Source organism: Manis pentadactyla, chromosome X (genome assembly GCF_030020395.1).
Source record: "Manis pentadactyla isolate mManPen7 chromosome X, mManPen7.hap1, whole genome shotgun sequence".
In the NCBI taxonomy this organism is placed as follows: Eukaryota; Metazoa; Chordata; class Mammalia; order Pholidota; family Manidae; genus Manis; species Manis pentadactyla.
In genome coordinates, this window is record NC_080038.1 from 98,776,978 (window position 1) to 98,788,421 (window position 11,444).

General features: G+C 41.9%; 1 protein-coding gene across 1 annotated transcript in view; it reads right to left on the reverse strand.

The window, feature by feature from the left end:
- Positions 1–10,898, reverse strand: part of GPRASP3 (G protein-coupled receptor associated sorting protein family member 3) — a 37,475-nt gene extending 26,577 nt beyond the window's left edge. The window contains exon 1 of the mRNA XM_057495959.1: positions 10,880–10,898. The gene's annotated coding sequence lies outside the window, so the exon portion shown is untranslated. The remainder of the gene's footprint in view (positions 1–10,879) is intronic.
- Positions 10,899–11,444: the final 546 nt, after the last annotated feature.

Consider the following 11,444-nt stretch of genomic DNA (forward strand, 5'->3'; position numbering starts at 1 on the left):
ATTCAACATCCATTCATGATAAAAACTCTCAGCAAAATGGGAATAGAGGGCAACTACCTCAACATAATAAAAGCCATCTATGATAAACCCACAGCCAACATTATATTTAACAGCGAGAAGCTGAAAGCATTTCCTCTGAGATCAGGAACTAGAAAGGGGTGCCCACTCTCTCCACTGTTATTTAACATAGTACTGGAGGTCCAGCCACGGCAATCAGACAAAACAAAGAAATACAAGGAATCCAGATTGGTAAAGAAGAAGTTAAACTGTCACTATTTGCAGATGACATGATACTGTACATAAAAAACCCTAAAGACTCCACCCCAAAACTACTAGAACTGATATCGGAATACAGCAAAGTTGCAGGATACAAAATCAACACACAGAAATATGTGGCTTTCCTATACACTAACAATGAACCAACAGAAAGAGAAATCAGGAAAAAAACTCCATTCACAATTGCATCAAAAAAAATAAAATACCTAGGAATAAAGCTAACCACGGAAGTGAAAGACTTATACTCTGAAAACTGCAAGTCACTCTTAAGAGTAATTAAAGGGGACACTAACAGATGGAAACTCATCCCATGCTCATGGCTAGGAAGAATTAATATCATCAAAATGGCCATCCTGCCCAAAGCAATATACAGATTTGATGCAATCCCTATGAAACTACCAGCAACATTCTTCAATGAACTGGAACAAATAATTCAAAAATTCATATGGAAACACCAAAGACCCCGAATAGCCAAAGCAATCCTGAGAAAGAAGAATAAAGTAGGGGGCATCTCACTCCCCAACTTCAAACTCTACTATAAAGCCATAGTAATCAAGACAATTTGGTACTGGCACAAGAGCAGAGCCACAGACCAATGGAACAGACTAGAGAATCCAGACATTAACCCAGACATATATGGTCAATTAATATTTGATAAAGGAGCCATGGACATACAATGGCGAAATGACAGTCTCTTCAACAGATGGTGCTGGCAAAACTAGACATCTACATGTAGGAGAATGAAACTGGACTATTGTCTAATCCCATATACAAAAGTAAACTCAAAATGGATCAAAGACCTGAATGTAAGTCATGAAACCATTAAACTCTTGGAAGAAAACATAGGCAAAAACCTCTTAGACATAAACATGAGTGACCTCTTCTTGAACATATCTCCCCAGGCAAGGAAAACAACAGCAAAAATGAGTAAGTGGTACTATATTAAGCTGAAAAGCTTCTGTACAGCAAAAGACACCATCAATAGAACAAAAAGGAACCCTACAGTATGGGAGAATATATTTGAGAATGACACATCCGATAAAGGCTTGACGTCCAGAATATATAAAGAGCTCACATGCCTCAACAAGAAAAAAAACAAATAACCCAATTAAAAAAGGGGCAGAGGAACTGAACAGCTCTCCAAAAAAGAAATACAGATGGCCAACAGACACATGAAAAGATGCTCCACATCACTAATTATCAGAGAAATGCAAATTAAAACTACAATGAGATATCACCTCACACCAGTAAGGATGGCTGCCATCCAAAAGACAGAGAACAACAAATGTTGTCGAGGCTGTGGAGAAAGGGGAACCCTCCTACACTGCTGGTGGGAATGTAAGTTAGTTCATCTATTATGGAAAGCAGTATGGAGGTACATCAAAATGCTCAAAACAGACCTATCATTTGATCCAGGAATTGCACTCCTAGGAATTTACCCTAAGAATGCAGCAATCAAGTATGAGAAAGATCAGTGCACCCCTATGTTTATCGCAGCACTATTTACAATAGCCAAGAATTGGAAGCAACCTAAATGTCCATCGATAGATGAATGGATAAAGAAGATGTGGTACATATACACAATGGAATACTACTCAGCCATAAGAAAAGGGCAAATCCAACCATTTGCAGCAACATGGATGGAGCTGGAGGGTATTATGCTCAGTGAAACAAGCCAAGCGGAGAAAGAGAAATACCAAATGATTTCACTTATCTGTGGAATATAAGAACAAAGGAAAAACTGAAGGAACAAAACAGCAGCAGAATCACAGAACTCAAGAATGGACTAACAGGTGCCAAAGGGAAAGGGACTGGGTAGGATGGATGGGTAGGGAGGGATAAGGGGGAGGGGAGAAGTAGGGGGGTATTAAGATTAGCATGCATGGGGGGATAGGAGAAAAGGGAGGGCTGTACAACACAGAGAAGGCAAGTAGTGATTCTACAACATTTTGCTATGCTGATGGACAGTGACTGTAAAGGAGTTTATAGGGTGGACCTGGGATAGGGGAGAGCCTAGTAAATACAATATTCATCATGTAAGTGTAGATTAGTGATACCAAAAAAAAAAAAAAGGCAGTTCCTGTGTGGTAACCTCCAATGAGCTCTACACAAGAGTATAAAGGGCATATAAAAGTGTAGGCAAAGGGTGTGTTTGTGTTTATACAGAGGATCAAAGCCTAATTGGGCTACCCCGAAAATGAACTAAGATACGATATGAAAAAGAACTTCCAACATCAGCACTCTCTGGAAGACTCATGCCAGAAGAGGATCAGCAAAAAACCCCAACAAAGATCCACGCACTGCTACAGCTGTAGATGCACTCATCCCACCAGTTCCTGGACTTGCCATGGGAATGAGGAAGGAGATATCTAAGCTGGCCTGTGCATACAGTAAAACAACAAATTTGACTGGATCTATACTGTTGGAACTCAACCAAGAATTAGGAGAAGTGCAAATTGTAGCGCTCCAAAATCTTACAACTACAGACTATTTACTGTTAAAAGAACATAAGGGATGTGAACATTCCCCAGGAATGGGTTGTTTTAATTTGTCTGATTGCTCTCAGACTGTTCAAATTCAGTTGGACAATATCCACCATATCATAGATAAGTTTTCACAAATGCCTAAGGTGCCTAACTGGTTTTCTTGGTTTCACTGGAGATGGCTGGTAATTACAGGTATACTTTGGTTATGTAACTATACTCCTATTATGTTAATGTGTGTGTGCAATTTAAGTAGTAGCTTAAAACCGATACATGCTGAAGTTACTCTACAAGAAGATATGTCAAAGAAATAATCAATCTTCCCATGTTTTCTTCTGCCTGCTACTTCTATAGCTTTTCTTCTTCCTTCCTAATTACAACCCTTAAATAGAATTCGTGCCTCATATCAAATTTACCGAGTATCATAATTCTTCCAAGTGGTAAAGATACCTCAAGACAAATGCTGGGCATAGAAGCTACAGGGCATAAATATGCAACGAAATAAAGAGCTAACCATTTCAAACAGTAAGTACCAACTTTACATTTCCCTGTATGGCCCCGGAAGATGACTGGTTAGCCAGAGATGGGTAAGATTCCTCAAGGGAGGAACAACCTAAGACAGGCACAGTCACAGGGGGGTCATCAGGTTAGAAATTGGGGATCAACAGAGGTGAGGCTTAGAACCTCACCCCCCCTGTTCTGAGAGAAATCTTCTGCATCCGTGGATGTTTTATTGCCCTTGTCTAGCTTGGATTAACACATAGTCTACAGGCACACACCTGATCATCTACATTTGCTCTCTTACAACACTAAACTATGTTTTCTACCTTTATCTTGTATCTACCTACCACTTCAGCATTTTATTAAAAATAATAATAATAAAGAGAGAAATGTGGTATCCACATATAAATCAAGTATAAAAATGAAATGAGTATTCATATTTGAACTGACTGTTTATAGTTCATAATGCATGAGCAAAACCGAAGGTTTCTGTGATGGCTGCCCTTGTACTGTTCACCATGTAAGAACTTATTCACTATGTAAGAATTTGTTCTGCATGTAAGAACTTGTTCATTATGCTTCAGAAGATTGGAGTCTGACGAAAATTAGGCTTGGGGTGGATTAATGATTGTGCATTGAGCATTGACTCCCCTATACAGAATTTTATTGTTGTTAACAACCATTTGATCAATAAATATGAGAGATGCCCTCACAAAAAACAAAAAGTACACACTTCCAATGGTAAAATAATAAGTAACCGGGATGTAATGAATATAGTCAAGATATTGTAACAGCTTGGTATGGTGATAGCTGGTACCTAGAATTGTTATGTATATAAATGTTGAATCACTATGTTGTACACCTGAAACTAATGTAATGTAATACTGTGTGTCAACTACCCTTCAATAAAAAAATAATTATCTACAAAAAAAAAAAAAAAAAAGAAAAATATGTTTCACATTGCCTGTAAAAATTGCAGTCTCACTAGCTGCATCTCTTCTATGTCCAACAATACCATGGTTCTTTTACTTAAGCAACCCCCCTTCCTTTTGATTCCCGTGAACCACAGGGGACCTCGGTATGATAAGGGCCTGTAAGTGTTGATAGAATTGAGGAAAGCTCTAGACCGTCCCAAGAGAGCTGTGGACCTCATTATTGCAAGGTTGTTATCTTTAATTTCCTTTATTGTATCTTCTAGTGTAGCAGCTGTAGCATTAACTGAGAATGTACAAACTGCAATCTATGTCAATAGTTTGACCGAACTGTGGTTTGATCCTGTTAAAACCTCTCAAGATATCCTAGACACCCTCAAGCACGCAGCCTCTCCTTTCGGCAAGTTGGGAGACTTGCCCCATTTTCTGTTATCCATTGTGACTGCTCTGCTATGTCTTCTTGTAATGATATTATTGATACCTTGTGTCATCAAACTAGGATTACGGTCTTTTTTGCAACTGGGTTCCGAGACCCATATGCTAGCTCTTAAGTGCCACCCTCCTTATATGAATGTGGAGAAGGGGATAGGATAGTCAATGACAGGTAAGTGTCTTGGAGACCTCTGGCAACCTAAGACAGGGCCCTCATGATGGAATGTGCGTACCAGTGACGGGTAAGTCCAGATGAGTCGTCCAGGAACACCTAAGACAGGCACTGTCACCCTCTTATAAAATAAAAAAGGGGGAGATGTGGGGAGCGGGCTATGCCCTTCCCCCACTTGCTGATGTGGCGGGAATGGAGAACAAAGAACATCCTGTTTACGCATTCCATGAGCAACTGAAGGAGCCCTGCTGTGCCTACCTTTGCCTGGCTACCGCTGACGTCAATACTGTGCTTGATTGTCTATTGGATAATGCTATTTCCTGGAATAGTGTGCTTCTTTGCTGTATAAATACTCTGGACTCAAATAAAGCTTTGCTGGTGACACGCAGGAGCGTCAGCCCTCCCAGCTCTTTCTGTCTTTCTTTGTTTTCTTCGCCCCCCTTCCGCACTTCAGGACCTGCTCAACTCGGCATGGCTGGACCGCGTCAAGTAAACATAATGTTCTTCATGTAATTGTAGATTAATGATGCCAAAAAAAAAAGGGTAGCGGAGCTGAACAGACACTTCTCCAAAGAAGAAATACAGATGGCCAACAGGCACATGAAAAGATACTCCACATGACTAATCATCAGAGAATTGGAAATTAAAACCACAATGAGATATCACCTCACACCAGTAATGATCGCCACCATACAAAAGACAAGGAATAACAAAGGTTGGCAAGGATGTGGAGAAAGGGGAACCCTCCTACACTGCTGGTGGGAATGTAAACTAGTTCAACCACTGTGGAAAGCAGTATGGAGGTTCCTCAAAAAACTAAAAATAGAAATACCATTTCACCCAGGAATTCCACTCCTAGGAATTTACCCTAAGAATGCAGGATCCCAGTATGAAAAAGACATATGTACCCCTATGTTTATCACAACACTATTTACACTAGCCAAGAAATGGAAGCAACCTAAGTGTCCATCAGTAGATGAATGGATAAAAAGATGTGGTACATATACACAATGTTATATTATTTAGCCATAAGAAGAAAACAAATCCTACCATTTGCAGCAACATGGATGGAGCTAGAACCTATTATGCTCAGTGAAATAAGCCAGACAGAGAAAGACTAGTATCAAATGACTTCCCTCATCTGTGGAGTATAAGAACAAAGAAAAAACTGAAGGCACAAAACAGCAGCAGACTCACAGAACCCAAGAATGGACTAAAAGTTACCAAAGGGAAAGGGACTGGGGAGGATGGGTGGGAAGGGAGGGCTAAGGGGAAAAGGGGGCATTACGAATAGCACACATAATCTAGTGGGGAGCAGACACTGGAAAGGCAGTATACACAGAGAAGACAAGTAATGATTCTATAGCATCTTACTACACTGATGGACAGTGACTGTAATGGAATATGTGGTGGTGACTTGATAATAGGGGGAGTCTAGTAACCATAATGTTCAAGTAATTGTACTAGTATCAAATGACTTCCCTCATCTGTGGAGTATAAGAACAAAGAAAAAACTGAAGGCACAAAACAGCAGCAGACTCACAGAACCCAAGAATGGACTAAAAGTTACCAAAGGGAAAGGGACTGGGGAGGATGGGTGGGAAGGGAGGGCTAAGGGGAAAAGGGGGCATTACGAATAGCACACATAATCTAGTGGGGAGCAGACACTGGAAAGGCAGTATACACAGAGAAGACAAGTAATGATTCTATAGCATCTTACTATATGGACATGGACAGTGACTGTAATGGAATATGTGGTGGTGACTTGATAATAGGGGGAGTCTAGTAACCATAATGTTCAAGTAATTGTACATTAACAATACCAAAAACATAAAGACTCCAGTACATGGTATAAAGAAATGAATGCAAAAATAAGGGCAAATAACACACTGTGAAAGTACCCAGCATGGCGGAATTACATGCTACTTAGGGGCTAAGGGGGAGAGATAATGTATCAGAAAGACTTCAAACAGGCCCTAGCATTTGAGCTGAGCCTAAAAGGATGAATATGTTACCCATAGACAGAGAAAGTGTTGTGACAGCTTTAAGACTGAGGGAACAGCATAGAGGAAAGGCAGAGAAGTAGTAAAGCAAAAAATATAGTTGGGTTAGGAAACAGCAAATAGTCTAATATGACTTGAGTGCAGGCAGTGTGGAGCAGGGTTTGGAATAGGGTGAGGCACCTGAGAATGAGTACCGCCTTAAACTGTGTCCTTGTATCATTCTACTCTTGGCCTAGACTTGGAGGAATGTGTCAGGAGTTGGAGATGGAAAGGTGGATTGTACAGAAGGGTGCCAGGCCTTGAAACCCTCCATAGTGAACCTGGTAGTACTTTTTAGATGAGATCCCAGTGAAGTTGTTTTGAAATTGGGGCTGGAGTAGAGGATCAGTGAGTGCTAACAGAGCAGCTGTAGTGTAAAAAGATACCTTTCTTTCATTCATGACTGGACAAATTACAAATCTACTCTAATTTTATCTACAGGCAGCAATATTTTAGGTCAAGTGACATCTGAATAGGCGCTGATACTTATTATAAGAATTAGCCCATAATATTTACACAGAAAGGGGTCAGAAACTAAAGGCACACATGGGTGGTGAAGTTTTTACTTCAGTTACACCCCAGGAGAAAAAAGGATTATCCTGGCCCCTACAAGTCCTACCCAAAGTGTGATCAGAACCACGATAATCCTCTTCATGCTTGGACACACACACACACACACAACACACACACACACACACACACACACCATACTTACCTTGCCCTTTGGCAGAGACCGAAAAAAATCCACAGGCATGAATTGGTGAAGTACCTGCTTCAGGGTGCAGGTGGGACTTAGATGTATCTGGCTAGGCCACAATGTGAAGCTCCTCAAATATAAATGCAGTACCTCAACAGGAATTCTAGGCTTAGGGAGTGCTGATAAGAAAAAACAACTTTAAAAATCATCCAAACTGCAGGCACAGGCCACAAAATCATGCTGCTTTTTTCACCCATAATACACTGGTGGGCTCTGCCTTCTTCGTTGAAACTTGTTTATGTACAATACACGGGATGAGAGGTAAGTTTACAGCTATTAATCTGAGTGGTTGCTAAAAATAGGGATGTGTGACACCATTGTTCTGACATCAATTATTTGATACCAACTACCTGGAGTTAGCATCAAACTCCATAGGCTTAAGGGAGTAGTCCCTAACAATATAGCCCCCACTTAAGATTAGACATCAGTCACAAGTCTTGTGGGGGCCCCCCATACTTCTAACAGAAAAGCTATAAATTTAGAGGCTCCCATGACTCCCTCAGGTATGTTAGTTTACCAGGACAACTCACAGACTCACTATAAATGCTATACTTACAATTATAAATTTACTATAAAGGTTACACATAGGACAAGGTATGGAAGGGTCTTAGATACACAGTTACCATGCCCTCTTCCCATGGATTCAGGGCACATCACCCTCCCTGGATATAAGTGTGTTTACACTCAGGAAGCTCCACTGAGCCTTGATCATTGGGGTTTCATTACATAGGCATAATTGATTAAATCATTTGCCAAGTGACTGAACCCAAAAGCCAACCCTCCCTCCTTCTCTGCAGTTCTGGCTGGCCTGAAGTTCCAACTCTAATCACATGGTCGTTGGTCCTTCTGATGACCACTTCACATCCTGAAGCTCTCTAGGGGCCTATCATAAGTCAATTAATGAGCATAACAAGGACACTTCTATTGTTCAAGAAATTTCAAAGTTTTTGAAGCTTTGTGCCAGGAACCAGGGACAAAGTTTAGATACATTATTTCTTATACTACATCATGTTTGAAGTATTCTTTTGTCAAACTAAAAACACACATAAAAGAAACAGAACCCTCCTACACTGTTAGTGGGAATGTAAATTGGTTCAACCGTCAAGGTAAGCATTATGGAGGTTCCTCAAAAAACTAAAAATAGAAATATCATTTGACCAAGTAACTCCACTCCTAGGAATTTACCCGAAGAAAACAAGATCCCTGATTCAAAAAGACAGATGCACCCCTATGTTTATCATTGCTTGTTACAACAGCCAAGATATGGAAGCAACCTCAGTGTCCATCAGTAGATAAATGGATAAAGAAGATGTGGTACCTATGCAAAATAGCATACTATTCAACCATAAGAAGAAAACAAATCCTACCATTTGCATCAACATGGATGGACCTAGAGAGTATTATGCTCAGTGAAATAAGCCAGGTGGAGAAAGACAAATACCAAATGATTTCACTCATTTATGGAGTATAAAAACAAAGCAAAACTGAAGGAATAAAATTAGCAGCAGACTCACAAACACCAATAAGGCACTAGTGGTTACCAAAGGGGAAGGGTTGGGGAGGGTGGGTGGGAACAGAGAAGAGGATTAAGGGGCACTATAATTCACAATCATAATATATGTCAGTCATGGGAAAGGCGGGACAGCATGGAGAACACAAGTAATGACTCTATAACAACTTACTACGCTGACAGACAGTGACCACAATAGACGGTGTAAGGACTTGATAATATGGTTGAATGTTGAAACCAGTGTTTACATATCAGCGTATTTACATTCAGGAAGCCCCTGGATGTGAAACCATCATAAGATTGTGTATCAACAATACTTTCATAAAAAGAAAGAAACAACAGAGCTTGAGGGGAAAGGCCATAACATAAACATTTGCCAATATTTATTATTACCAGCATTCCAGAGAGTGGAGGGAAGAGGATAATAACAGAAAGCAAGAGGTAAGAGAGAAGGAGGTAGTCCTAGGCCTCAATCTCTGTAAGTTTGTCCCACATGCCCTCTGCTCAATCCTAGCTTTTAAATGTGAACAGGAAGGCCTGAAATAGTATTACGGCATAGTTTCAACTCCATAGTGAGTATAAAAATAAGGATATGAGTGTGCTTAGGAAAATTCATTACTTCCTGGTGATACTTTCCTAAACTGCCCTTGGTATCCACTGGATGCATAGGGTGGGGGGAATGTTCAGTTACAGAGAACAAGATTTAACAAGGGCTGCTACCTAGGAACAAGTCCTAAGAAGCAGGCAGGGAGCAAACACAGGGAAAAAAACACAGTGTCAGAAAGGGGAACATGTAAGACCATCCATAAAGCAGTTTCTGAAGGTGGTTCCCAGAAAGACTCTCCTCTCAGGCCCAGGACAGCAGGGGGAAGGAGCCTCAGATGAAGCAGAAACTTTTGGGTTCCTAGAAGGGAGAGAGCTGCTGCCTCGGAGTGAGATCCAGGGATCCTCTTGCCTCGGAGTGAGATCCAGGGATCCTCTTGGGGTCTGAGAAGTTTGGTGGCATTCCAATGAGAAATCCTATATGAAGGGCTCAAAGCATCTAAATCCTCTTTTCATGAGACTGTTCCCCTCGCCCTTCCTTAGAGCTGTCCAGATTGGAGTTAGGGTTCAGCAGCTGGACCGTTGGAGTTATAAAGCAGTTTTATTCACGCCCTCCTTTTCCTACCACCCCCCACCCACCCATCCCCTGCAATTCTGAGCTGACCTCAGCCATCCCCATCGTCTGGAAAAGACAGACAGACAGTAGACAGTGTAGCTCACGGTTCCCATCTTCACATCTCCTTTCCTGAGCCAACGCCACGGGTGTTCACGAACTGTCATTTCACCATTTCCTCTCTCTGGGCTCCCCTGAAGCCAATTTCCTCCGTGAGTCCACCTCCCCGACTGACACACAGAAACACATAGGCACACGCCTGTGCAGGGAGCCCCGAAAGGAGAAGGGGTATTCAGAAGGCAGGAGGGTGCAGGAGAGTCCAAGGCACTTTCTGCACCTGATCTAGTCTCATCCACCACCTACACGCGCGCCATTTCCAGCTTCGAACCCACCCCCTCCAACAGAGACCGCTGCTCTCTCCACGATGCCTCCCGCAGGATGGCTTCCTGCTTCTTGAGCTGCAGGACAAAAGAGACCCCCGCCAAGACGCTCGTGATTGGCTGAGGGATTGCTTCCTCTAACGACAAATGCTGTCTTAACAATTCTGGTTGCCTGAGTGATTAGTTTTCGAGCTAGTGCAGCATGGAGAGACACCGCCCACCCACCATAACATCCTACCACTCTTCCCACGCAGTCTGTCAATTGTCGGGTGTGGGTCCTTCCTGTCCCTTTTGGAAACAACACACCTCAACGTTTGCCCCTGGTGAGAGAAGCGGTCACGTGACCCACCGTCAGCACCCACGTAACCGTGCCGGCCCCTTGTCTGCCGCAGTCCTGCAGCAGTGACAGCAGAATCTTTTCTCGGGTTTGAGCTTCTTCGTAGAAAAACCTGAAGCTCCTGACGGTGGGGAAGACAAGAGAGCTGATATAAGTCTGGATTTAGAGCTAAAACTTCCAGCTCTAGGCCTGGGCCTTGCTCTGTAGGAGGACAGGGCTGGCGAGGAACACTCGATGGACACTCGATGGAGTTTGGAAACGAACTGATTTTTAATATTACGTATAATACTCGGCCGACATATTAAAACACACACGTGATATTTTGAAAAATACTGATAAGCAAAACAAACATTCAAACTCCATTTTCCACCACCAGGATGATCCCTGTTAACATTTGTGTTTCTGAAGGGAAGCAAAACTGCCACTTGGCTCTACTTCCATAAACCTTCCATACTAGCATTGGATG